The sequence below is a fragment of the Geospiza fortis genome, unplaced genomic scaffold (genome assembly GCF_000277835.1).
Source record: "Geospiza fortis unplaced genomic scaffold, GeoFor_1.0 scaffold706, whole genome shotgun sequence".
In the NCBI taxonomy this organism is placed as follows: Eukaryota; Metazoa; Chordata; class Aves; order Passeriformes; family Thraupidae; genus Geospiza; species Geospiza fortis.
The window spans coordinates 212939-240802 of NW_005054606.1; the positions used below are offsets into that span (position 1 = coordinate 212939).

Sequence of the window (27864 nt, forward strand, 5' to 3'; positions counted from 1 at the left end):
ACAGGCACAGCAGAATCAGGAGGCATTTCTTTGGTCACGTGCAGACCCTCCTGCCTAAAGACATCCATGTCCAACTTGCGCAGGCAAACCACAGCAGTACAGCTGTGCAGAGCCTTCTGACCTGCACCTGGGGTGCCAAGCACAAATGCCCAGCAGCAGGAACTGTTGGATTCAACACTCCCTTCTGCTCTGGTTCTCTCCATTCAATATGCTAAGTAAGACTAAACACGTTGCCTTTCCTACAGAAACACAAAATGAGACATGACAACACACAAGGAAAGGCAGGCTCTAGGCTTTGCTCAATCTGGAAATATCATCCTGAGGCAAAAGTTACAGGACAACAACACTGAAAATAACAGGAGTTCACCACAATAACAATATGCCCACTCAAACACTCCCAAGAATCCAGCCTAGCCAGTTCCATGAACTAAGGCCATCCCACCACATTGAACTAACCGGTTTATGAAGATCAAAATCTCTGACTACTCTGCTCTTACACCTACCCACCCACTCCAAGAGTTACAAAACACAACACTTAGGGGACACAGCAGAGTTAATGGGAACCAAGAGATGTGCATCAGTTCAGATGATAGTGCCAGGCAACCACAGAGAACTCTGCCTTTGTCTTGTTTTCTTCTCTTTTGATTTTCTTTGGGGATTTTTATTCTTTAGTGAGTTCTTTCAGGGAGTTATTTATGGCTTGCAAACTATGAGCTGCATGGATGCCTTACTTGTGTCATGGAGCATGGTTTCCATGTCTTTTGTTCTATAATTAAAGTGCTCAAGTTTCCCCCTTGTTACACACACATTGGTATTTAAAGTTTTTACACACACCAGCTAGAATATAATTGTAAAACTCCTTTTAGTAGTTGTATACATTAGCCTTGAATTTACTTTCCATAATGACTTCCACAAGTGTTTGCTGAAAGACATGCTTACTAATGGACACTAAATACCAGGAACCTGAGTGAGCTCATTCATTTAGACCCTCAAGGGCATTTCTTTCAGGGAAGGTTGGTGCAGTGAGCAGCTCTGCCCATGCCTCACTCTGACCTCACAAGTACTGCTGTTCTCATTATGTAACACCACCACTAGAAATAATGGCACCAATTCTTACTTCAGTGATTGCTAATCTGCTTAGCTGCACTGCAGCCATACTTCATGGCAATTTTCCAAGAAGAGGACTCAATTCTCCTGGGCACTGCACATCCACCCAAGAAGAAACCAAGCTTAAAAAACAGGGTGGCGTGAGGAGGGTGTGGGTTTAGAAAATCCACGCTGGCAAGAGAGACTTCTAAGCTTGTGAAACTCCAAATCAACTCCACTGACATCTTATACTGCAAATTATCAACTCAGAAATGCAAATAAAGCCCCTCTCAATGCCCAGAGAAGGTGTAGAATACAGTTGCAAGAGAGCAGCAGTCCCTTGATGCCTTCAGAAGGCTGACCTAGAACAGAGGTCAGGCAGAGTTGAAGAATAAAGTAGGGATTTATTAAAAGGCCTCAATGGACACACCTTTAGCAGCACAAGAACCCAGCCAGGGCTACACCCAAGATGAACCAAAATGGTCACAAAATGGACACCTGGTCACGGGGTCTCACACTTTTATAAGTTCTGGTCCATTTGCATATTGGAGTTAATTCTCCAGTTACAGCTTTAGCTTATGAAGTCCCATCCTTCTTGGTTTTCTCTCTTCATTCCACATTGTTTATCCTCTTAGGCCTGAGACTTGGATCAGTTGTCCCTGACCCCCAGCTAGGAAAGGAATTATTTTGTCTCCCTACTATGTGAAGAGAGCTTACTAACCCCTAATATGGAGCTCAGAACTACACACTAAAGCACCACAGAATCTGAAAAATATAAAAGCTAAACCCTGAGGCATCACCCTGGCCTGTGCAGTGCTGCCAGAAGCTCACGCGGGGCCTGAGAGCACCCTGACCAACACTACAGCCCAGCTGCACAGGCATGCACAGGCAGGTGAGCAGAGCTCCTGGCACTGCAGAGCAGGAAGAACCAGGGGCTTTCTCCAGAGTAAAAATGAGAAATCAGTTCAGCAAAATCTCCTCTCTGCTGTACAATCTATGCTTGAACTGTGCTGCCCTGTGCTTGCAGTTGGCAGCGATTTGTCAGGGAACTTTCCACAGAGATGTGTCGTGACCTTGTTTCCACATCTGTACTTCAAACACCTGAAATAAATGTTTGAGGATGTGCAAGTCCCCAGAGCTGCCCCATGTATCTTCTTCTCCCCAGACAAATTCAGGGCTATGAATTCTACCATAAGATCAAGCTCCTCAGTATCAAATGCTACCATGCTGAGGAGCAGCAGAGCACTCAGGTCCCTTTGGGCATGTGGAAGGAAGCAACTTGGGAACCACAGAGACAGAGGCAACTGGATGCTACAGGGACTTTTATCCTGTCACTTAATGCACACCTCTGATCTTTCCCCCACTATTCTCCAGCAGTCATGAACCCCTTCCCCTTGACAATGAGAAGGCAAAGAAAGGCACCTCCTTAGATGTGATTAATTTCCTTTTAGCCAATTAAGGCGTACATTTACATTTTTAAGCAAAATACACCAAATAAGAAAAAGTAGAGACAAATGCAGTTTACTAACCATACACACTGAAAAAATCACCTTATCACAAGAACTGGGATGACTCAAAAAATAAATGCAAATAGCTCCTGTGATTTAGCAGCGACTGACACCCAAAGTATTAAAATAAATTGCCCGTGATTTCTCGCAAGCTCTGTGCTAATGCACCCCATAAAAGGTCAGTGATAACAGCAGCAGTGCATAACTATCTAGAGGCTTCACCTGGTGGCAAATAATGGAATGAATTGTCCCCTGAGCAGGATGGGGAAAGGAAGTTAATCTGCACCTCCAGCCTGTCAGGGAATGTTCCAGGGAATGTTGTAAAGCATGAGTCAGCAGCATTGCTGCTACAGAGGATTCTCCTAGCATGCTACTGGCAACACAGACTCTGCCCTTCACAGCCTTGGTATGCCAGCTGAGTGTCCATCAGCAAACAGCCCTTCTTTTGTATGAAATGGGACAGATTAATTGGTTACTTCTTATTCATTAACATCTTAAATTCACTGACCTCTATGATCATCATGTAATTCAATACAGCAAAGAAGAAGAAAATGTGGATGGGTGAAGCTGGGAGAAATCAAATCTTAGTAAATGTATTTTAACCCTTTTATTGTTACTGCTACTGCAGTAATACCACAAACACCTTTGGTACTGCAGCCAAGACAAAGCCCACCATCCTAAGTTTTGTGATCAGATTTCACAGCTTCCTGTAACCAAGGATCTCAATCATTTTGCAAAGCTGAATACTTCTCCTGAGAAATACATTGGCATTTCTTTGTCTGTTTTAGACACAAAGAAAATAAGGAAGAGAAAGAGGACACTAACTTTCAGGAATTAATCTGGCAGTTTTACAGCCATTCACAGGAATCAAAGACCTACACCTAATCAGGTACATGTTCTTCCTCCAGCTGAGGCCATGTCAACCCAGCTCCTGGTCCAGCTCATCCTCCCTTGGATTCTTGGGCTTTTGTAATTATTTTCTTGACAGGTTACACAAGGTCCTTTCTAACATAACTAAACCAAACCTCTGCTGTCTAACTATCCCTAGCTTTTAATATTTAAATGTAGCTTGACAGAGTATTAAGGAAACTTTCCTTCCTAGAAAAAATTAAACTGAATTCTTCCTTTACGTGAAGAAAGCACTGCCATAAGCTCACCACTCCGTGCCTCTGACCTTCCAGACAGGCAGCACACACACACACACCATGGCCAGAGCAGCTCTAGAGCTTGCCATGCCCTGCCCAGCTGGCAGCTCACAGCCACACAGAAACTGGAACAGTGGAAGCTCTGGCACGGGAGGAGAGGACACAAGATGCAAAGGCATATGAAAGAACTTTCATCAGGATGTATCAGCTCCAGTCCTAGTCACTGAAAGTTTGATGTAGATGATGTTCTCTGCAGCTAGTAACTTTTGAGTGCCTTGACCAATTTCAGCCTGTTTTGTTACACGTAGCTGCCTTCCTACAAGTCCCAAGAAAACTGACATTCAAGTAGAAAAAGCAGATCCTGCAAGTGACCCTGCTCACACTGCAGCTGAAAGAAAAGCCATAATACAGGACCCTTATTTGCCACCAAACTATTTGCCTAGGAGACAGTCTTTCTAATCAGTAAAACAGCAGGAAAACCATTGCTGACAGTTGCTCACCATCAAGCACAAGACATAAATCAAAGTCAGCATCATTCACTCCTATGCTCAAACCACCACTTGCTCCATGTAATCACAGCACAAGACAACATCACTCCTGGTGATCTAACCCTAGCAAACAAAACAAGGATGTTTAGACCCAGCCTAGAACAGCCATAAAGCCTCCTTACCTCCTCTGTGAGGGTCACTAGGAGCAGAGTTAAAAGCCAGATGACCATCTCAGGGCAGGGGCAGACACAGAGGCCCAAATTCAGCCCTGAAGCTGCAGGAGATCCCTGGGGGTGAACTGGCACCACGTGCTCCCTCTGGATGCCTTTGGCTCATTTGGCCACCATGTCATCTGTTTAATGGAAGGTGGGTGCCAACCATCACGTCACCCTGGGTGAATGCCTCGGAGCCCACACACTCTAATCCAGCACACCTCATTGCTGCTGCACACTCTGGCTTCTGTTGCCTTTTGTATTAGCTAACAAAATGTTTTTCCTTTGATATTCTTTTCCTTTTGATCTCTTCTTTTTGATATTCCAAGCCAACCCTGTGGCCACAGGTTTTTTAAGCCCTGTCAATCTAGAATTAAATCTCTTCTTACAGCCTAAGTGCTCCTTACCTCTTCGTCACGAAAATTATATTGTTTGAAATAATTTCCATTTTTGCCAGTATAACATCTCATTTTCTTCTTTGTAGCCCTAAGGAAAGATTTGTAACATGAATCTTAAAAGCTCAGATAAAAGAGGAGGCCAAAATGACTGCTAAATCAGAAGTACAAGAAATGTATATGTATTTTTATGTGTAGTAAAAAAATCCAGTCTCCACCAACTCTGATTCAATAACAAACAGCTGATGCCCTTTCTTTGTTTTAAGGATGCCATAGAGGACTGATAAGATGCTGTGCACAGGAGATAAAGAGACATTTCCATAGCAGATGAAAACCTGCTGAGATCTGAAGGGATCACACTGCCAAAAAATTGGACTCCTTATCCACCAATATTATAAAAACCAGGCAGTTCTACTTGCCTGCTAACAAATGTTGTCATTTTATTTCAGAAAGAGCCTTCCTTTCCCCTCACCAATGCTGCAGCAAAACCTTGGATTCTGACATCAAGCCCAGCAAGCAATATTAGTCCTTCAGACAGAGTTTGCAAAACATTAATGAAATCAGAATGAGACTGCAGTTTGGCTTCTTGCCTTGGACAGTGGAAGTGAAATTAAAAGTAAAGGGAAGAGAAGGGACTTGCTCTCAGCTAAAATCAAATCAATAAATACATTTTTCACAAATTAAAGCATTTTAAACACTATTTTACTACAGGCTTTTCTATTTCAATGAGTCTAGTGATAGCTGATACCAGGAGGAAACAGTATTAAAAACAGCTAAGATAAACTAGCAAGTAAAGAATTCCTCTCAAAAAATTTTATTCAGCCAGGAAAATCTATTAGGTAAAACCCTTCTGGTAAAGATAGAAAAACTACAAGGGCCAAGAGATTGGAAAGATGTGTAGAAAAGGGAAACAAATAAGAGAATTGTATGTAAGAAAACACAAGAGAGAATATCTGGAAAAATTCACCATGCTTTCCCTCAGGAAACAGCATCTATCAACCAGTCCTATAGTTCAATGATACTGATTATTCACTGCCTTTCTGAGGCATGCTTTGCTGTTACCAGTGGCCCACACACACCTTTGCCAATGCCCAGGTTCTGGCTTGGGATTGCTCCCTGTCTGGGGAGCCACAGTGGCCATTTCAGGAGGCCAGGCTTTCTTAAAGAGTGAAACATAACCACCTTTCCAGAAAAAAATTCTGTGGGGTTTTTTTCAGGTTTTTAAAAGGCCCCCTAAAACTTCAGACTAAAGCCACATGCATATTGTGATTGCACACATTCCCTCCAGGTCCAAATGCAGACCCAAGAAATATGATCACCTGTAGGGCACCGTAACAGAGAACATCATAAAGTCTGCTTTGGTAAGTGCTGGGTGAGAATTGGCACCTGAGAAGTTAATTCAAGATGGATATACCTTTTGCTCTCTCCATCAAAGTGAAGGGAGCAGATTTTCAATCCTGCCTGAATTTTTTTTTTTTTTTTAGCACAGTCCTCACTGCCAATCAATGAAATCTGTATCCCTTAGCTACCTGACACACCTGGAAGTCCAATACAATATAACTTAGAGATTTTATTCTGCAACATTTTACCTCCCTCTTTCCTTTACAAAGGCTTAAAGCAAGCACAGCCAAAAGGAACTAGGGGAGGAGGACAATAAACTGCTACTCCTGGGAATTAGCAATGACATTGCCAGAAAAATCCAGCTTGCTTTCCTCCTTTTGATAGCAGACATCATTTCTGAAGTGCCAGAGGTATGTGAAAAAGCTATCAGACAGATGCTTACCCAGCACTGACAGGCTGCTGGAACCAGGAGCTGCTTTACTGGGAGAGATTGTACCTGCTTGGAACGAGCCTGCCAGTTTAACCCTGTCCTTGCTGATGCTAAAATCAGTATTAAGACAACACCAGATGACAAGGGGCAGCTTGCACCTGCACTAACACGAGACAATAGGCAAGCATTCGGGTTTGTATCTCACATTTTGGTAGCTGCAGCCAAAAGGGCTAATTAGTTACCTCGAGCATATATTTACACATCAAAAATAACTTCACAGTGACTGGCACGACAATTTGAAAATCTCTGCAAAGCTGACAAAAACAAACAAAAAAACCCCAAACCACCAACTATTGTTTAAATCAAAAAGGAAAAACAAAATAACAAAGAGCAGCCCACACCCTGTGCCACATTCATTCCCACATTCAAAGAGAGGCATCCTACCTTTCTGATCTTTGAACAAGAAGATTCCAATCAGCACGCTGCGTCCAAGACTACACACTGAAGAATCTGCTAATACAAAACAAAGGGAGAGGCAAAAAAGCCCTGAAAACACTGAATTTTTGCTGAAAAACAGTTTTTAGCTATGAGAAAAGTTTTTCTTCTATCATACAAAGACAAAATAAGCATAAACATATCCATACAGTATACAAAGGTGTGTGTGCATGTAACACACACTATGCATGCATCAATGTATAAACAAATCCACAGAAGTTTATTACCTATCCATTTGAATTCATCCAGTGTGCACTGCTACAGATTTTAATCTACAGCAGACAAAACCCAAAAAGCTTCAGCATAAAGGTACAACTCTCTCAAATCCTCAACAAGCAAACAAACAAAGCTGACATTTTTGAAATAAAATCATTACCAGCTCATATGCTGCCATACCCCAAAAGCCTATCCTTAAATAACTGCTGCATAATCATTCTCCCGGAGTGTTGTTATCCATCGGCTCGCTGCCTGTCTCCAGCCAGACGCAGTCTGCAAGTCACCCGCTTGTCTCTACCATGTGCACGCCAGGAAAAGGAAAACTGCAAATTAGCACAAGTCCCCGCAGCGGTGAAAAGGAAAAGAGGGTGAGTGGGAGAGGAAGAGGGAGTTCACTGGCCACAGAAATTTCGAGAACGACGCCAAGGCAGCCGGCTCCGCCATCATCCACTTACAATAGGATGCTGCACCTCGCGGCTGCTGAGGCGGTTTGTCAAGGGGCTGCTGGTATCAAATGCCTGACAGGCATTTTAATTGCACCCAACCAAGTGTGTCCCCAGGAATCAGGCCTTTAATGCTGTGAATATCATCAGCTGGTTCCTTTTGTGCTGCTGCCAGACACACACAAGGCTGCACTGCACACAGGCGGCAGCGCAGCCGGGTTCTGCCGTGATGCCGATCCAAACCCCAAACGGGGTTTATGGATGGTACATGACAAAAAGGACGACTGGAAGGATTTAGTATTTTCTGCTTTACAGATCAAGAAGGCAATTGGCTCTCCCTCTTTTATTTTTCTATCTAGTGCTGTTCATGTGTTGGAACCAGCTTGACTATGCTGCTATTTGAGCCTTGTATTTGCTTATTCACACTGAGGGGAAATAAAAGCAGGGAAAATGCAGAAGTGCTGCAGGACTGCAGGGGCAAGCAAGAACCCTTCAGGACTAATACAAGAGTATAACAGGGCTCACTGCACAGTTCAGCTCAGAAACAAGTTCTTTGTGAAGTGAGGACTTCAGTTTTACTGGCACTACTCAGTTGCTGTGTCTGCTTTGATCTCATCTCCTTCTTCCAAGGCTTTCTTTAGGACAACATTAATCTCAGTAGGAAAAGGAACCTGTGAATTTGGAAAACACCCTGTTTTCTGTAAGGAGCTGGGGTGCTGAACAGCTCAGCTGGGGAGGGATAGATAAATGAATTTTTTAAAAGAATATGAAAAAAATTAAAAGATGAACTGGTTTGTTTTCAAGCATTTTTAGTTTGCAATAAAACAGCATACACAGCAAAGGAGCAGTCAGTCAGGAGTAACCAGTGAGCCCAGCACATGCTTAACGACTGAAGACAAGATTAAATTTCCCTGCACTCAGGACACACAAGGCAACTAGGCTCACTCCCCAGCAGTAACCTGGTGTTTCTCAGTCCCTGTGACAGCAGAGCACATGACAGGGAAGGCTGTCAACGGGAAAATGAAACATCTCCCCACCACAAAATTTGGGAGAGATCCAACAAACCCCATTTACCCCTGAGTGTGCCAAGGGGCTTACAGGAAGGAGTAACAAATTCCCCACTGATTTCCAGGGGTTGTCTCCCAAAATTCTGGGAGTAGAGGGCTACAAAGGGAATCAATTCCCTTCTGCCTTCCCCCGCAACCACAGGATGACTTCACACATCCATCAACCCTTGCATCAAACAGAAATTCCACCCTCACTGCTATAAACAGATCTTAGTAACTTCAGAGCATCTTTCCTGAGCTGACAGTTTTTCCCCACTCTCTCAAGCACCACAGCAGTGAGGAGGATGAGGAAGTGGAGGAAGGCAGGCTGTATGGGACAAGGATGACAGTGGACATGGCAGCAAAAAGGCCTTTTGGAAGGAGCAGGAGAAAACAAACCAGAGTGGCACTAATGCAATTCTTTGACCTTTCCTCCGAAAAAGCTTCCTGTGACTCATGGGAAGGGGTCCCTGCTGCTGCCACGGCAAAGATCATCCTCTGCAGAAACCAAGGAAACCTTAATCCTGCCTCATCCTCCTCAGCTCCACCATTTACCAGTTGTTCACAGCCTTGCTACAATCTCTCCCTCGCTTCTCTGGCTCACCTTCACTGGCCAAAGCAACCAGGAGCTCTGGAAGCAAAAACATCACAGAGCTGGGATAGTGGAAGAATAGGAAATCTTGAAAACTGTCCGGTAATTTCTCTCAGGTGTTCCTAACAGAACTCCAGTGGCTCAGAAGGGATGGATACACACTGCCAGCCTGTGTCCTACACCCTGGAGCCTGGGGATGGATCTTCAACCAGCTACCCAAACCACCTTCAGGCTGCCCATGCCAGCATTTCCAGAGACACAGTGACTGCTGAAACAGCCCATGGCAAATGGTTTCATCTTAAGATACTGCAGATAAAAACCAGCTTAATCATCAAGTTTGTTCTGGCTGCCCTGAGATATGTTTTCACACCTATTAAAATACTTCTGACAGGACAAAAGGCAGAGGAGGAGACAGGGATGAAGAGCCTAATCCAGATAGATGCTGGAACACAGAGAACACTCAGCCCTGTCTGAGATTTAACCTCATGTTTACCTGGCTTACTCACAGACGTAGGAAACTCATCACATAAAATCAATGCATTCCAACACAGTGAAAATACAAATGTAAGGAAGTTGACAAATCAAAATCCTGGAAATTATTAAATTACATTTTCAGCATTGTACTTCTCAAAGAGGAGTAAAGACATTTACCATCCCAGTAAATCTCACCACTGTGACTGAGGCCTGATTTAAACTCTAAAAGATTTTGCTGGTTCAGGTGGGTTTTATTTCATTTCATTATCACATTCACACAAGATAATGAACTCAATTTCATTACTGTCCAGCTGCAAACTGGGTCCCTCTGTGCAAGATGCTGGGCAAAACAGCCCACAGCTGCCACTACAAATTAAAAGAGCCAAAACCCTAAACAGATATTGGTAGTGTTGTCCACATTTTCAGGATAATGAGGGGGTGGGGGAAGGAAAGAACAATCATCAGTTTGGGCTTTCCCAAGGTCACGCACAACCTCTGCTCCCAAACAAAGCAAGATGCTTCTACAACCTCAGCCTAAGATCTTTCTACCCAAGTCACTGCTGAAGCCTTGCAACCAGTGTTTAACAAAGGACTTGTGGGTTGGTTGCTTCTTTTTTAGCAAAGACTGGATGAACATTTTATGCAATGCCTAAAATAGCTTCCAATATCATCAGTGATGTAGATGAAGAGGCATAGGTCTACTGAACAGGAACTGCACCACTCTGGTAAAAATAGCCCTGGAACAGGGAATTTTCTTTTTATTCACTATTGTCTTAGCACTTGAAACAGGGAGGACTGCCTTCTGGAGAGCTTGAGAGGAGAAAAATGCTTCACCAGACTCTCTAAATATTGTCTGATCTTCTGCAGTAGTAATAAAGATCAGACTATCTATTTTACCATCCATTTGAGGGGAAAAACTTGGGTTTTTCCCCTTCTCAAAGCAGGGAAAAAAAAATAGAAGAGCATTAATTAATTCAAGAAAAGCAGATGCAGTTTAGCACACCAGCTCTTTCACCAGGGCTATGCAGTGAGGAAGGCTGTAAGGCTGGAGTCACTGTCTTCCTCTCTGTGGTTACTGACAAAGCAGAGGATGGATGTGGAGCAGTAGTGAAAAGCCACAGGCTGAGTTAGCAGCCTCTGTGGGTAAAAAGGATTTCAAGACAGGTTAGAAAGTTTCAGGATGTAGGAGGACCCTGGCCTTGTTTTTAGTCTTCTCCTCTAAGTACAAGCATGCATCTTTACACTAGTGGTGCCACCAGCTTTGTATCCACAGCACATCCCAGCATCTTTACAGGACTCATCGGTCCTTCCCGCCAGGCCCCCAGTTAAACAGGCTGTACTGGTGACATTGCCCTTCCCCAGCATTCATCCAAAATCATCCCCTATTTTGTCCAGCAGTCTTGCACGCACTGACACACCAGCTGATAAAACATGGGGTTCTGTGCAGCATGATTCTATAAAGAATTTTCAAATCCCAGGCATATTATGGCCTCTTTTTCTCCTACTTCAGCTTATTTGTTTTAAACGTGTGAGACAGATACTTTCAGGCATGATCTCTCTTTTTTGAATCCTAGCTGACTCTCCTCAACTAAATAATTGATATGTGGAATATCTAGAAAAGGATTTTCTATTTCTCTCTGTGCCAGCATGTCACTAAAATCAAGCTGGAAGATGTAGGATATTCAAATACTCCCGGGTCTGTTTTTCAGAACAACCAATACTGCACTGAACACTTTGAAGCCACCAAATTATTTGGCTTTCAGAGGAAATCCTTCATTTCTAGCTTAGAGACCAGTGAGAACAAAAGAATAAGAAAGCAAAATTGATTATATGTGTCTGTTAGTCCCTAAATCTTGTAAGTATATGTGGCAGAGATACTAGTAACAGCTGCAACAAAAGCTTTTTTTGTACAGTTACCCCAAAATAAACCCTCCCCTCTGTCCTGGGTACTGCCTGGGATGGGGAACAGCTTCATCTCACTGCTTGTTCAGCCTGCTCTTTCTGGGGTGCTATTGTCACTGACAACTGGGCAAAAACAAACACCCCAACCTCCAAACCCATCCACAAAGGAAAAGCAAAGAGCTGAGTGAGCAATCACGCCCCAAATTTTGACTCAGCAGAAGCAAACCTCCAGCTCAGAGAATCACTGAAACATTACGAAGACATCTGATGTGTCCCCAGTGGTACAGCCCAAAAGTGCCTTGGGACTGCACTGCTCCTGGAAGGCCACCCAAATTTTCACCTGATTCCCTGTGTTTCCCCCAATATCAGAAGCAGTTGATGGCATCAACCCTGCTGAAGCAACCAATGCCACCTGAGAGTGACTTTCCACCAAACCAGATGACAGCACTGCACACACCCAGGGATGGCTCTGAAGGCTGAGACACAGGGCTGTGCAGGCAGCACTGCATTAGTGGGAGGCTCAAAGATCACACCAGTGAACACACAGCCCTTGTCCTGATGGGTTTCCACGTGACAAGCTGTGCATCAAACAGAAACACCAACTGTTTCTCCATCCTATCACATGGTTCATGACTAAGAAAATACTGCAGATAGAATCTGTACCACTTGTTCTCACCTTTTTTCTCTCCTGGCCTACCAGTGGGGCGATGAGTCAAGACAAAAACTTGCTTACTGTAAAATATCACAGCTACTGTAATAGAATTTATTAATGTATCAGTTTGTACTTCCCTTAATCAGGTAACCTAACATTTTTTAATTAAATGTCATGTCATAACTTTTAACAGAAGTCTTAGCTATTATTCTATATTAAATTTATAAATAAAATATTCTAAACTAATGAATCATTTGTTGAAGCAGATTTTGCAAAACATGCAATTAAAATATAAACAAAGCTGGCGTGGTCTTAAAGACATATAAAGCAGTAACTGCAATGCAAAATACACAGATTTAGCTGTTTGTCTAATCATAGGTTTTGGATGGTATTTCAATTCAAATACTATTTGTACTTAGGAAAACATGGTTTTTCAGTCAATAGGACATTGGTATATAATTAATGCAGTAATGAAAATGGGGCTTTGCCTGAAACAGGTTGGTATCTGTAACCCCTTCCAGTGAAAAGATATTTGCTTAAAGATCAACCTTCAGATTGATCAACTTGATCATGATTTAGGTCAACTTAAAGATCAATCTTTTCTCAGAAATATGTTCTCTAGCAGCTAAGTACAGCCTTCCTAAAACCTGCCAGATGATTATTTTCTCTTACGTCCACACTTTCCTTCGAGAAATATTTTTTAATTTGGTTAGCTCAGCTAACTGCTGTTCCTCGACAGCAAAACCAACTAGACAGGCAATGGGAATTGCAGAAACATGTAGTAACATGTAGCACAATTGGTTTCAACAGCTTCTCACTTAGCAACACTTTATGTAAGGAAGGCAGTGAGGCAGAAAGCCATGGAAGACTCCCGGCAGCTGAGCCGTGCGAGGGGAAGCAGCTCCCTGCTCACCTCAGAGGACAGACAACAAAAGCAGCCTTATGAGCACTCTGCTGGCCCTCAGCCTGACCCACATGGGCTCAGACACAGCACTGCCAGAATGATGTAACAGCTTATCCCCTCCTGACATGGGCAGCCAGGCTGAGCCTGGCCAGTGCCTGCCCTGCAGATTTCCAGTAAAACCAACCACAGCCAGCAGCCACGCTGAGCTCCAAGACAAAAACCTGCAAAAACCACCAGAAGCCCTTCCTTGACACCAGAATCTCCTCTCAGATCTTCCTTGGATCAGAATTTGTATTTATGCACACTCCTGTGGCATTTCAGAGAGAGGTAAGGAGGGCTGGCAGTGTGCCCTGCACATTATAGACACTGCCTTTGCACAGGACCCCCTTGCAAGGGCTTCTTAATGGATTCTGACTATCACATTTACTGTGAAATGAACATAGCAGATACTGTGGGCTAATTCATGAGCTACTTATGATTGATTCTTGTTTTCATCATCATAAAAGCAGACTTCCTGTGGTTAGCACAATCATTCCAATTCCCTCTTTGCTTACACTCATTTGAGCCAGCCACTGCTCCACTGACCCCACAGCATTTACCACATCAAGACTAAAATGGGTTTAATGACTGCAGACTGGGATCAGGTAACAAACACAGCCTTCCTTCACCCTGGTCTCACAGCACTGTCCACAATTATTTTTAAGCTGTTTGTTCATGTAAATTACTTCTCTCATCTGGACCAGGTAGCTGCCTGTAGCTTTTTCACAGCACTCACACTGTCCATGAGCTCAGGGTTCAAAGTAAAGGGTGCCACATCCAATCACCATCACCAGGGAGATTTTTGGGAAGTGTAATGTGATTATAGTCAAATCTAGTTTATCAGAACAGGGTAGAAAACATAAAAGTCATTAGACAAAGGGATTTTTGGATAAATGAAGGACCTTGGAACTTATCTCATATACCTCAAGGGACGTGACCTTCTTTTAGATGAAGTGGTACTTTGATCCACGGGGTTTTAGATGACAGGCCCAAATGGCAGTGTGGCCAATAAGCCAGGAAACTCCTCCTGCTGTTTCAATGACTGACACAGGACTTCTTGCTACCATAAGCCATCCAGACACTGATTTACACTGGTTTCAAAGGATGGGCTGTTTAGCAGAGAAGTGATCCCACAGCAGTTCTATGGCACTGAGGAGAATATGATCTAGATCTAAAAGGGGGAAAGGTAGAGGGGAGGATGGAGAGAGGAGTTGCCAGTCTTGGCTCCTCCACTATCCTGAGTTTCTTTGGAATACTTCCATTCAGTTTGGCAGGGAACAGAAGCGTGGACAGCTCAAAAGATAAGGGTTTGTGCTCTGTGCAAGGCTCTAGAGATACACATAACTAGAAAGGAAAGGCAGAACTAAGAAAGTTTAGCAGCTTTAACAAACTCTACAAGTACATAGGAAAAATATACTAAGCTTTTTAAGAGCTAAAAATCATGCAGAAAACAGAGACAAATCCCATAAATGAGGGAAAGCAGAACTATGGGAATATAATCAGAAAAGCTAAAGAACAACTGAATTATGATTAGCCAGGAACATAAAAGGCAACAAAAGAAGAATCTGTATGATCTGAAAAGCAGACAGGACAAGTTATGGTCCACAGAGAGGCAGAGCAAAGATGATGCAGAGAAGGCTACACCTCAACATACTCAACATGGCTCAACTTGCACAAGATCAACAGTGAACAATTTTACTACACATAATTGTTTTAAAAAGAAGCAGAACTTCAGGTTAGAATAGGAAACAGCAACTTATGAAACACTCAGAACGAGGAAGATGCAGCTTAGAAAGTTGTGTGGATCCTCCCTGACCCAAGAAGAGTATTTCAAACTTCAGAACAAACCAGACAAGAGTCTGCTTTATCTTCACAAACATCTTCCCAAACCCCACACTCTCTCTCTTGAAAATTCTCCTGAAGCTGTGGAAAACTACAAACAAATCAGTTAAGTGCCATCTTTGCAAAGATTTTGGAAAAAATAAACCAAGCAGTTTCCAAGTACCTAAATACCTACAGGGAAGGAGCACAACTTAAAAATATACTTCTGGCAATATCAGTTCGTCAGTAACAATGCAAACAAACTCATCTCCCCACTCCTGATTTTGCTTTTATAAAATTTGGGTCTCACCCCAAGTTAGGATGAGGAAAGCATCACAGGAAAGCATCTTCCAAAACCAAGACCATTGGTTCACAGCAGCTCCCAGATGTAAAAGCAGGAAATCAAGAAAAAAGGACTGAACAGCATACTGAGAGACAAGGCCTCAAACACATAACTAGACAAACGAGGAGTAAGTAGCTGGGCACTAGTTTGACAGGAAAAGGCTTACTGTGGCCAAAAAAGGACAAACCACAGTTTTTTTTATCCTAATGGGGATGCTATCCCTAAAACACTGGGATAATTATTTCGTTTTCTTTGGTGGTGGTGTCTCAGCTGGAGAAATGCCAAAATGTGGGGTTTGCACAGTAAGATAGATACTGGCAAACTGGGGAGAGTCCAGATAAGCAAAAGGGAGAGTTTGGGAAAACATTCTTCTAATCTTTCCTTGTAAAGCACATGTTTTCAGATAGGTTTCTCTAAAGCAGAGAAAACCCAAGCAGTAACAAAAATATTTCAGATAATATAATTTTTGAAGATAAAGGAAGAAAACAATTACATTCTAAATCAGTGGGGAGCTGAGTGAGGGGGATCAAGGAAGGGGAAATAAAAGAGCAATTTACTGGGCTAATTAAAAGTAAATCTCTGTGTGTGTGGTAACTAGAACCCCTGCTACTGAGGAAGGTTAAACTATTTATTTTTATACAAAGAGCACCAAGAGCAGTGCCTAGACAGGCTGGCATCCTCCTTGGAGAGAATAAGGATCCTGTTGTCCTGCAGGCATCTTAGTTTCTCTAACTGGGCAACTGGCGCAGCCTCCAGCAAAACTCAGCTGGCCACAGCACTAACTTACATTGTCTTCTCTCCATCCTCCCCAAGCTTAACGAGAATTGCTGGAGCAGAGTAAAGCATGCTCCCTCCACACCTTTCCAATTCCTAGCTGGAGTGCTGGCAATCTCAGCCCCAATCTGCCATTAAGGTCCAGAGAGCTGCAAAGCCTACAGCTCCAGGGACACTGGGGCTGGAAAGGGGATGCCAAGGGGAGCTCCTATAGGGCTCCCACTACATCAGCTCAGTCTCTCAGAGGACAAGGCCTGCGGCTCTTCCACCTGAACCCCACCTACTCCTTCCCTCTTTGATGCTGGAGGACCTCAGTGGGATGGAGAAGGCATCAAGGCTGGCCCCTGCCTCTCCACAATGCCACTCAGATTGTACTTTAGGATCTGGAGCCAACAATTTTACTGTGTCTGTGACCTGCCGTCCCCCAGACTTCCACCTGGTCATAGGGTGCAACTGGTTCAGATAAAGGTGTCTGACCACTAACATCACCGTAAAGACTGAAAAATAAAGATGCTCCCAGTATTTGCAAGAAGGCTCCCTGCCTCTTTTTAGAAGGTTTCAAAAAGAAAGTTAGTCTTTGGGGCACAATGGCTCCTGTAGCTGAGCAAAAAACCCCATGCAATGATGCAGAACCTCTGAGTGAGGAACCAGCAGAAGAGCACTACTAAGAAAGACCACAGAAGGAACGAAGAGGAGAGAATAAATGGAATAACTAATACACATTTGCTCCAAGGTTCTCTCTGCACCAATTGGCAAAAAGAATACAACTGAATCATTAATAATTGAAGGAACTTGAAGACAAAGAGATTTTCATCCAGCGTTAAAGGGATGAAAGACGGCTGTAATGAGAGTTCTGATGACGGAATCATTTGCGGAGGGACTGGGAAGAAGGAGGTTATATTTTAAAGAAATGGTTCCTTTGTAAGACAAGAGCAAACATTCTCATCACTAATGCAGACGGACACATCTGAAAGACCTTATTCAGCTGATGGTGTCACCAAACAGCCTTCTGGACACAAGCTCTCCACTAACAATACTAAACAAGGATAGGAGACTGCCGTAACAAAATATAAAGTGTCACTTGTTTATTCTTTTTAGCTTCATAAATCATTTAAGGATGAATATTAACAAGCAGCCAGTTTTCTGTGCCTTTCTTAACTGATGATTCTCTGTACATAGTTGATGGGAGCTTGAGCTTTCACTGCTTTTGGAAGTTGGCCCTGCAGACCAAGTCAGCACCAACATCAGTAGCAAAACACGGGGGGTTATCCTTTCTTAGGAGCTGAATCTTGTACAGAGGAGTTTCCACTGACACCTTTTAAAGGCCCATCAGCAGTGGAGACAGGCACACTCATGTCACCCTCTAGCTCAAGGCCTGGAGTTTTGCACCAGACAGTTTCTGAGCAAATGAACTGTGCTAAGAGACAAACAGCACATTAACTTCACTGGCTTGCTGCCATATTCAAGGGGAAAGATGTTAGTGGAACTCAGTAAGACTGAAATGGATTGTTTTCCTCATAAAGAATAAAAAGCTACAATTTTAAAAACAGAAAGAGATCAGACTAGATAAATTTCTTAAGAGGAGGAAAAGTAAAAAACAAAGAAACAGAAAGGAAAACAAAAAATACAAAACCAAGCAACCAAAAATCCCGTAAAAGCAAAGCACAACACCACATCATTTACAGAAAGTACTAGGACCCTACTGTGAACCAAAAACTCACATTATCAAAGTAACCAACTCCAAATAACTAGCGATCCCTTAAATCTATCTTTGCAAACCTTCCCAAGTGCCAGTGTGGGGCTTGTGACAGCGCAAACCACAAAGGGCTTTTCAGATTTACACTGTAACATCATCACTCACCACAGCCAGCTCAATGAGCAGCAACTAGCAAGAAGGCGTGACAGAAAATGCAACAGAGCATGGCTCAGCCTGTCTGCAGCTCCACCTGAACAGAAGCCATGCACAGGACAGTGTCCTCCTGCAACCCTTCACACGTTAGTGGGACTTCTTCCCAGCTCCACACAAAGATTGTATTTTCTGGTCTGCTGGCTTTGCTTAAATCATCTTCTGCCATCCCCTGAGTATCCCCACTGCCATTAGCAGGATGGCAGGAGCTGTAGCAGCCACTGACCCAGGTGAGTGAGGCAGAATGGACCCCACAGACCCTGTTCTTGCTGTAGTCTGTCTGCAGATACACACACACACAGAGCCACAAAAGCCCAATAAACAGAATCTAGTCTATGAGGAAACTGGGATGGTTTTGTATTATTTTTTAGCTGCTGGGGATCTCGTTTGAGATGTTTTCTTCATAAAGTCTCACCTTTGTAAGCTGTGGATTTTGGGCAGAGTGACCCACACCACAGCAGCGTGGGGAGGACTGTGTGCCCCTGGGAGGGACTCACATTGCAGCAGTTTGGGCAGCACTGCTGCTCATCAGAGTGGATCCAGGCTGGAGAAGTTCATGGAGAACTGTCTCTCATGGCAGGGACCCCACAGGCTCACAGGGGAAGGACTCCTCCCCAGAGCAGCAGAAGAAAACCTCAGGTGACAAACTGACCAAAACCCCCCTGCCCTGTGTCCCTGAGCTGTAGGTGGGAAGGAGAAGGGGGCTGGGGGAAGAAAAGGTGTTTTAAGAGCTTATTTTACTTCTCATTATGCTCTTCTGACTTTTTTAGTAATAAATTCACTTTGTACCTTTAAGTTGAGCCTGTTTTGCCTTGGAGCATTATCTCCCATTCCTTATTTCAACTCATTAACACTTCATTAATTTTTTTTCCCCTCTCCTCTGCCCAGCTGTGGCAGGGAGGGTGAGCGAGCGACTTTCATGTGCGTCTGGTGTTGGGTCAGTGTCAAACCACAACACTCACCTTTCCCAAAATGCAAAATACTCTATACTCTAGAGTTTAACAGGATCTATCAACCATTAAACACAGTTAAACACTGTGAATGTTTAGAAGCATTAAAACTTTTTGAGGAAGAAAAAAGAAAAAGGTATGAGCTTAGCTTATCCTCTGGTGTCTGCTTCTAGAGGCCCTTCCTAGGGGTCACACCTGGTGCTTTCAGGCAAGAAAACACTGTCTTCTCCTCAGAGATTTAGGATAATTCTGAAATGTTTCTGTGCTATAAATATAGAAGCAAATGTAAGTAAATTTAAAATTAGATAAACGCAATACACACTCACATTGCTAACACTCCATTTTTTTCCACTTGTTTTCCCTTGTTCTTCAACCTGTTTGCTGAAATTTATAATATTCTCTGACTTTGGCTTTCATCCATCTCTTTCCTCAGAGCCTTTTTCCTTGTCTCTTCTCATTCCCTTGAACAAGGGAGAAACTAAGTGTGGGACCATTCTCTATATAAAGCTATATTTTATTAATAAGTATAAACACACAAATTGGTTCAGACTGACTCCAACATGCAGCCAAGACAGAAATAACTGGAAACTATTTTATTTTGTAATGTCTTGGTAGAAATGATTTTACACTTCAGTAACTTGAAAAACAAGCTACTGTGACCAGAAAATGCTTTCTACCCTGCAACATGTGATCAGTACACGAATGGAAGGCAGAGTGCAAAGGCAGTTATCAGCTGAAGATAAAAAATCTCCTGACTGCATGCCCCTAATATCCAGAAGCTTGCCATCTGATAGAGAACTTGGAGAGTAAGATAAACTAAAAAGCTTAAGGCTTTTTTTTTTGTGCTTTCATTTTATTTTTATTCAACTACCACTCTACACGTTGCTATTTAATTTCTGTGGCTCAAGGTTTTACCCCTTTAAAAGACCAAAAGGTTCTCTCATCCTGAACTAATCTTTTATTCTTGAATGGCACTGGACTGAATGCCCTTATTTCCCCTGGGTATACCAAGGGTAGTGACAGCTGATCCTTGCCTGTACTACCCAGTCAATTATTCTTATTTTCCTTCTGAAACTCACAAAGACTCTTCAGGACTGAAAGCTCTCCCAGTGTGAGGGCACCTGCTAAGAAATTAATGCATGAGACAAAATAATGGGTGGGAGGAGGAAAGGGGCTGTGAGGCACCATGTAGCTCACTGGAACCAGAGGCAACAGCTCAGCCTAGCTCCTGCATCTCTGCCCTGGCCACTCTTACACTGTACTGTTTCCATTTTGTCCACATAGCAGCAGCTTGAGACCTCAGCTCCAGATCAGACCTAGAGTCTGAGGTCCTGCATGCACCTGCACCAACTTACTGTCACATGTGTAAATACAGATGGACAACACCTGCCAGCTGCAGGTGAGGTGAGGTCTCAGAGGGGACCTGCTGAGGCACTTTCAGCTGGTATTGCATGACACAGGAATCTCTGAGAACAGCACAGAGGTTTGGCTGCCACAAGATCCTTCCTCACACCTCCCAGTCCATGTGCAGGGGGAGCACGAAAGAATGCAAAGAGGATGCAGCTTGAAAATGGAGAGCAAATGCTGTATGGACTGGTCCTAGAACACACACAAAAATCCCCAATGAAACAAAATCTCTACAAGTAAAGAGCACTTGGGTCCAAATCACTTACAGCTCATGCTGAAATCAACCAAGAATGTCTCTGCCAGTCTAAGTGAAAGAAAGCAAAACCCCTGGATTCAGCCAGGTGTCTTCAAGCTCTTAAAAGTGAAAGACTACCCCAAAGAATATGTTAAGAAAAACAGAAAAGAAAGATGTACTTTAAATAGAAGATTTGTCTTACCTGAAGATTCAGAGAGACTACATTACAGGAAGTGAAGCCCAGCCATACACACAGGTCCTGCTGCAAGCCTGGCTGCTCTCAGGGAAGAGCCAATCTGAGCCAAGGCTGATCTTAGGGACCAGAGTTTGGGGAGAGAGGGGAGGAGCCCCTCATCTTCCCAATGAGATCCCAGCAGGAGCAGAGGCTCCAAATGAAAAGCCCAGCTTTGGCAAACATAGGAAGCACAGGCAGAGCAAAGCCCAAGCTGACAAACAGGCTCACTCAGCTGCTGGCTGTTCGTTCATGCTGGTGCCATCTGCTTTACTCCATCCTTGGAGGGCTCATCCAGCAAGGAGGAACAGAGCCTGTTTGCCACCCTCCTGCTGAGGAGCACAGCAAAGATAGACTGCTCTGAGGGGAGAGGAGGCTGACCCTTCCCCAAAACAACCTGTGTGGAAGGGGCCAGGCTGCAGGGCAGGCAAGAGGGACAGAAGTGGGGGAATGAGACCAGAAAAGAGCTGAGGAAAGCAGCCAGGTGACTTGGTGACCCATCCCAGGCTCAGCAGAAGGGAGCAAGGAGGCTGCAGAGCCAGGACTGAAGCGGGATTTCAGCATGGGCAGAAGAACACCCATTATCCCAGCTGAAACCAGAGTGCTGCCCAAGCTGGATGGTGCTGACTGGATGGTGTGCAGCCCCTGGGCTGCTCCAGCAATCTTAGCAAGAGGAGGGACCCCACATTCCTGCACCTTTGCAGGATATACAGCCACGGCTTCCAGGGACAACACTCCTTATTCTGGAAGTTATTCCCAGACTGAAACTACCCTGATATTAAAGTACTAAGCACATTTGAGGCCCAGATTTCTGAAAAAATTGGTTACTAATTTCAGAGCTGTGTGGCTTCAAACGAGAAGACACAAGACAACCTTTGAGTTTGTCACCCAATGCAACACAGCCACAAGCTCTGGGACTGCTCCCTGAACACATGCACATCTCACATGGGTTTGGGGATACCAATATTGGATCAGCCATCCCATCCCAGCACTGACGCCATCCTCTCACCCATTGTTGTTGGTAAAGCCTCAGCACAGGAATCAAGTGCTAGAGAACTTCATATATATGTGTGTGTGTGTATATATATCCAGACACAGAGCATATAACTGTGAAACAACACCCCATCTGCTCACGTTACAACATTTTAAACACATGCAATTAACTGAACTGAAATGGCATAAGGATCACTCAGTGTCTTTTTCCCCGACTCCCACTATTTCCACCTTCCTCTCACCCTAACATATGGGAATGCCATATGAATTACTGAATGGATCATGCTAAAACTGGAGCCTGCAAAATCTATTTTTAATACAAATTATGGGGGGATATTGGCAGCCCGTGGTGCAGCATTGTTTGCCTTACAATTTTGGTCTGTTACTACTTCTGGCAAGCCCCACTTCCAGCACTGACATCTCCAAACTCTTCCGTATTTTTCCTTGGTGTTCTGAAATAAAACTCAGTTTCTTTGAGACTTCTTTGGTGGGAACTTGGCAGGAATAGCAGGTCAGGGGAGAGTTAGCACACTGCAGTTTCTCCAGCCTGCTGTGCCCTTCTGCAGTAGCTATGAGATGCCCAGTTTTCCCTGTCAAAGCTACCAAGGTATTTATTAATCAATCATGTAGGGCTGTTGCCCTGAGCTTTCATGAAATGTCATGGAGACACACAAATCATGTGCTGCCCCAGGAAATGGGCAGAAAAGAGTCTATATGGGTTTTTATTGTCCCCTGGTACAAACTGGGAAGGTATACAGCTTTTTCACCCACTCTTGAAAGCCATTCCACCCTAAGGAGCTGAAAAAACAAGGTCAAAGTCTTAGCAGGAGAAATAATCGGAGCAACCTGATTTGTGTGTTGATTATTAATCCTGATGCACAGCTAGGGAGACGTACATTAGAGATCCATCAGCAGGCAGACACAAAAATGAAGAACCTCTTTACAAGGCCACAGCAAGTTTTACTAGGCACTTTAAAACCAAGGCAGGTCAGGTCAGCCAGTTATTATTGCTCTGAGCAGCTCACACATCAGTGTCAGCATACATTACCTGAAATTGCAATGGTTATCAAGAACACCATTTTCTCCTACCCTTGAAAATCAATGAAACCTCATCTTTACAGCCAAATGCACCATCAGCAATGCAGACTCAATCCAAAACCAGTAGCAGATAAAAAACTTCAGGAGAGATCACAAAGAACTTGAGGGAACACATGCCAAAATAAAGTGATTTTGGACAGTAACTATTTCTTTTCTTTTAACCTGTACAGGCTCATCAGAATTGGGCTACACTGGAAAGTTGTCTTCTATAATGAATTTCACATGAAAAAAAAAAAAAAAACACTTCACACATACACAGAGAATCAGTGGATGCACAGTTTCTAAATTATTCCAGAAATTACATTCATATTTGTATATGAGATTTTACTTCAGAAAACACAGGTGCTGCCTAGGCAAAATGGGATGCTGGGACCTATCCAGCATTTCCAGCTGTGGCTGGAGACAACCAAGCCAGGGATTCACAGAGTTCCCAGTAGTTAAGAAAGGGAAGCTGGGTGCACTGAAGCAGCTTTAAAAATGTTTAACAAAGCAGAAACTGGAACTGATGTGTCATAAACTACTATCAACTACCATGAAACTGTTACTTCATTTTAATGTGCCACAAATCTAAGCCAGCCTCTTCAGGGTACCACCACTTCACACGCAGAGGCAGCTCAGAGTCTCACACTTAAAATACTTTCACATACTTCTTTTGCCCTCAATGAAAAAGAAATTCCCACTCATTTCTTCCTGGCTACTCTCTGCAGGACTGAAACTTCAGAAATGTTCTCATGGTTTTCCCTGTGACAGTGAAATTTGTTGGCACGGCTGTGCTTGCTTGTGTATCAGGTTTTTACTCTTTACGGGCAAACTCCCTTTTCATCACTCAGTACCAGAGATTTTATTTTGTTTTTCCTGATGTAACCATAGATCAAGGGATCTGAAACAGTTTAGAGCATGATTAGAATCCGTAGTGGATTAGACACCCAAGTAAAGGAATAGAGACCGTGTGCTCCACAAAAAAAAAAAAACAGGTTTCTACTATTCCTTCCTCAGAAGAGATCAGGAAGAACAGGGCACCTATTCTTATGGTCAGTGTGGCCAAACTCAACTGGGAAAGAAGCCCAAGTTGAGACACAAGCACCAGAAAAAGCCAGTAAGAAATTAAACCTTCAACAAGCAGTAGTGCTGGGGAGAGGCAGCATGCCTGAGATGGAGCTCAGGGGGAGACACAGCTCAGCTTCAGTGACCAAGGCACTGCCCTCACATGACAGCAGAGCCCTTGAACTGGTCAGGTGGAGCTCCCCCATCCCATATGTTCCTCTGGCTCAGAGCGTGATCCACTCTGCCTTCCCTTCAGCAGGGGGAAGACAGGGAGTGGGAAGAGGGCAAATTAATTCAGAAGCTCTTGGCAGGCATATAAGTAAAAAAATAAAGCCAGAAGTTATGTAGACCAAGCCCTGTGCTGCCAAATGAAGTCATATGTGGCATGGTTCTGATTTGAGTATATTTTTTTAAATCTTTATTGTTGTTGTTGTTATTATTTTTAGCATTTGGCAAAAGGAGACAGGAAATACCTTGCTGGTGATGTCTGCTCCCAGCACAAGTCAGTGTGGAATGCTGAATAGCTTACCCTGGAAAAAAGGGAGAACCAACTATTTTCAGCCCCAACCTAGACTGTTCCTCACGTAAGCAGCATTGCAACAATTTTAGTTTTGTTTCTATTTTATAAGAGGCTATTACATGAGGAGAACAAACATTCCCAAGAATGTTCACATTTCTCCTCCTCTAAACTGGGCATGGTTCGGGGGGAAGAGGAAATTTGCACACATATGCACTTGTGAAAGTTGAGTTCAATTTAACAGGAAAGAGCCTCTGTTCAGTTAAAAGCCTTATAAAGAAATGAACCCTGAAAGAATCCTGCCTTTCAGATATGTAAACACAAAACCAGAATACACTGGCTCATCTGTAAAGTGAAATACATGGCTCCAGTGGAGGATACAAGTAACTCCCAGTCAAGCCAAGGGTTGACTGACTGACATTAAAGACTTGCTCCCTGCAGCAGCAGAACGTATGGTCTAACAGGAAATCAAATTTGGAAGGAACCTGTTTTTAACTCCTGGGCAAAGAAGTAGTTTAAGCATAAGGAGGTTGTAAAATTATGTTGCTTACAAAAGATAGGATCAGTTTAGGAAATATATAGAGCATCAAATTCATAGAACACTAAGCAAGCCACCTACAAATCTCTTGCTTGAAGTGAAAGCCAAAAATACAGCTCTCTTCTCTGACAGAATACATCCCTCCATCTGTTTGCTGCTTCAGGTCAGATTAAATACTGCAGCTTCCTAGAAAGCTAAATAAACTTTACCTAAAGGGACCCTCAGAACACTGACATGTGACTCTGACTGCCTTTATTCCTTCTCTCCAGAGTCTGTAGCCACACAAGTCCTGTGCCACTGCTGAGAGAGTTACCACGCTCCCTGAGGCAGCGTCTCCTCACACCAGGCTCTCATGCCAAATGCTCTATCTCCATCATGTTATTGAAAAGCACTTGGATGCTTCTCATGGGTAGATCCCAGGACCGGAGTCTTTCATTTCTGTAGGGTAAGTTTTTTTTTCCAGAAGCCTGACTGGTAGAAATAAGGTCCACACTTCACCCAGACACATCAGGGTCCCACTTGCACAATCACACACAAAGCAGCACCTCTGTACTCTCGGGAGTACAAAGTGTGTCTAGAGTCAAACAACTTTTAATCCAACAGCCCAATGTCAATGTTGTGAATCAATGTAACAAATATTCAGATAAATAAAATTACTGTGGATGTTTCATTCTCATGCTGGTGGAAAATCGGGACTCCAAGTCCTTGGCTTCAAAGCACAGGACTTCTGTCATCTCAAATGATGGAGAGTCCCTACAGCTGCTTGTACTGGTGTGTCTTTGACCCAGTCTGCCTGGGACACCAGCACTCTCCACTCATCATTTCATGTAAGCCAACATTCAATTTAACTCACTCATCTCTGCCTGCCCTGCCTGTTTCCTCTCTTAGTAAATACTACTGAAAGCTAATGGCTGTTTACATCACTGCCTAAAAGAGTATTTCATAACACACTGGATTACTAAAAAAACAGCCTTCTTCAAGAAGAGCATCAACATACCCATAATTTTAAATGCAAAACTAATCTTAGTTAAGTAAGGGCAATTTTCAGTAAGACTTTAGCAGATGAGAGCACTATAACTTAGGGGTAAGGAACATGAACTAAACTTGTTGAGGAAGATACATGAAACAGTTTCTTAAACACTCTGCACAAACAGCTGCTTCAGAAGCACATGTTATGCACATGTGTTTAAGAAACCAGCATTTTTTCAGAGATGGCATTATGTGCTTTACAAGGCTACATGTCCAAATTGGCTCTATTCTAATGTTTTATGGACCAAACAAAATTAGTCATTCACTCTTACAGCACCATAAATTCATGACAGAAACCCAGCTCTGATAACCAGCCATTTATAAATTGTTCTTTCATATCTTGGCCTCACCTGCCTGTTTTCCTACAGCCATGGATGACAGAAAACACAGGTGTATGCTGTGTGTGGAAGCAGGAACTGATAGATTTATAGCCATTATTAAAACAAATGAGAAGCCAGTGAAGAGACCAAGGGGATCTGATGTTTCATAATATCAACCATATCTTATTTATCTCCTGTGGTTAGGATAAAGGTAAAATTACTGCAGCTATGCAGTTCTTCAAGAAGAAATAGGGCAAGAGAAGCCACAACAGAGCAGCAGCCAAGCACAAGTTGATTGATGATACCAGTAACCCTTCAACGTGTATTGTCACAATCTGGTGTCAGCCCGCCAAATTACTCAGGAGCACTTGCTAAATAAATGTGAATCACTCTGTTACAGCAGCCTTTTTCACTTTACACTCAGGTGTGACAGCTGCACCAGCATGCAGCAGCCCTCACAGCTTGCTCACCCAGGACACACACACTTCCTTTCACTTAGAGAAGGTTTTGAGGTTTGCTCTCAAAGCCCAGACTGCCACAGGCACCAGCAGCCTTCATCCCATAGAAGTCACCACCATAAGCAGCATAGTGAAGCAGCCCTGTGATTCCCTCTGCTGTCTTCACAGAGCCGTGCATAGGACCATGAGAACCCCGAGTGAAATTCATATACAAGAAGTAAACCACTGCAGAGTGCAAAGTAGCTTGTTTGCTTGAGTAGTGTTACATTGTCACACAGGATACTCCCTGTTAAATCACTATCCTGTACCTCTCTAGTAGAGTGAGGCATGACTATATAAATCAAACCATAAATATCGAAAGGATTGCAGCCTGGTGCAAAACTCCTAGTGCCCAAGTCCAGGCTGGTTTGCTATACTGCAGAAGGGCTGTACTCCTCTTAGAGAAAGACAAACCTCTCAATGGTGAACAAGGGCTCCTTCACTTCATGCCCACCAAAGGCTGTGTCAGGCTGCAGGACAAGCAGCAGGATCATCACTCACAGCACTCTGGGATGGTGCAAAGCACCACATTTCCTCCTGAACTGAATTCAGCTCTTCCCTTTCTCAACTCTTCCACCTCTCACTGCCTCTCTAAGCTGAAAAATAAAAACTTCAGTTTGACAGAACCACGGGGAAATACAAGGACACAACCATGTTATTCACAATCCAGAAAATCTGTTTTCTGAATTAGAAGCACCCAAAGGCTGAATTCTCCAAGGCAGCTTGCTCAGAGTACTTGATGTGGCCAAGAATAAAGCTGACAGGGCAGAAAAACCCCTCAGATTTTCACTC

The 27864-nt window shown here is 43.5% G+C and overlaps 1 protein-coding gene across 20 annotated transcripts in view; it reads right to left on the bottom strand.

Annotated features, from left to right (window-relative positions):
- Nucleotides 1-27864, bottom strand: part of MAP2 (microtubule associated protein 2) — a 172489-nt gene that overhangs the window by 120737 nt on the left and 23888 nt on the right. For 12 of the 20 annotated variants that reach the window (XM_031064581.1, XM_031064580.1, XM_031064586.1 and 9 more), the window contains exon 2: nt 7050-7115. The exons of 4 other annotated variants lie outside the window; for them this stretch is intronic. The gene's annotated coding sequence lies outside the window, so the exon portion shown is untranslated. Of the gene's footprint in view, nt 1-7049; nt 7116-7476; nt 7783-27864 lie in introns of those variants that run through there. 4 more of the 20 variants (XM_005430171.2, XM_005430176.2, XM_005430180.2 and 1 more) reach the window with 4 other exon arrangements.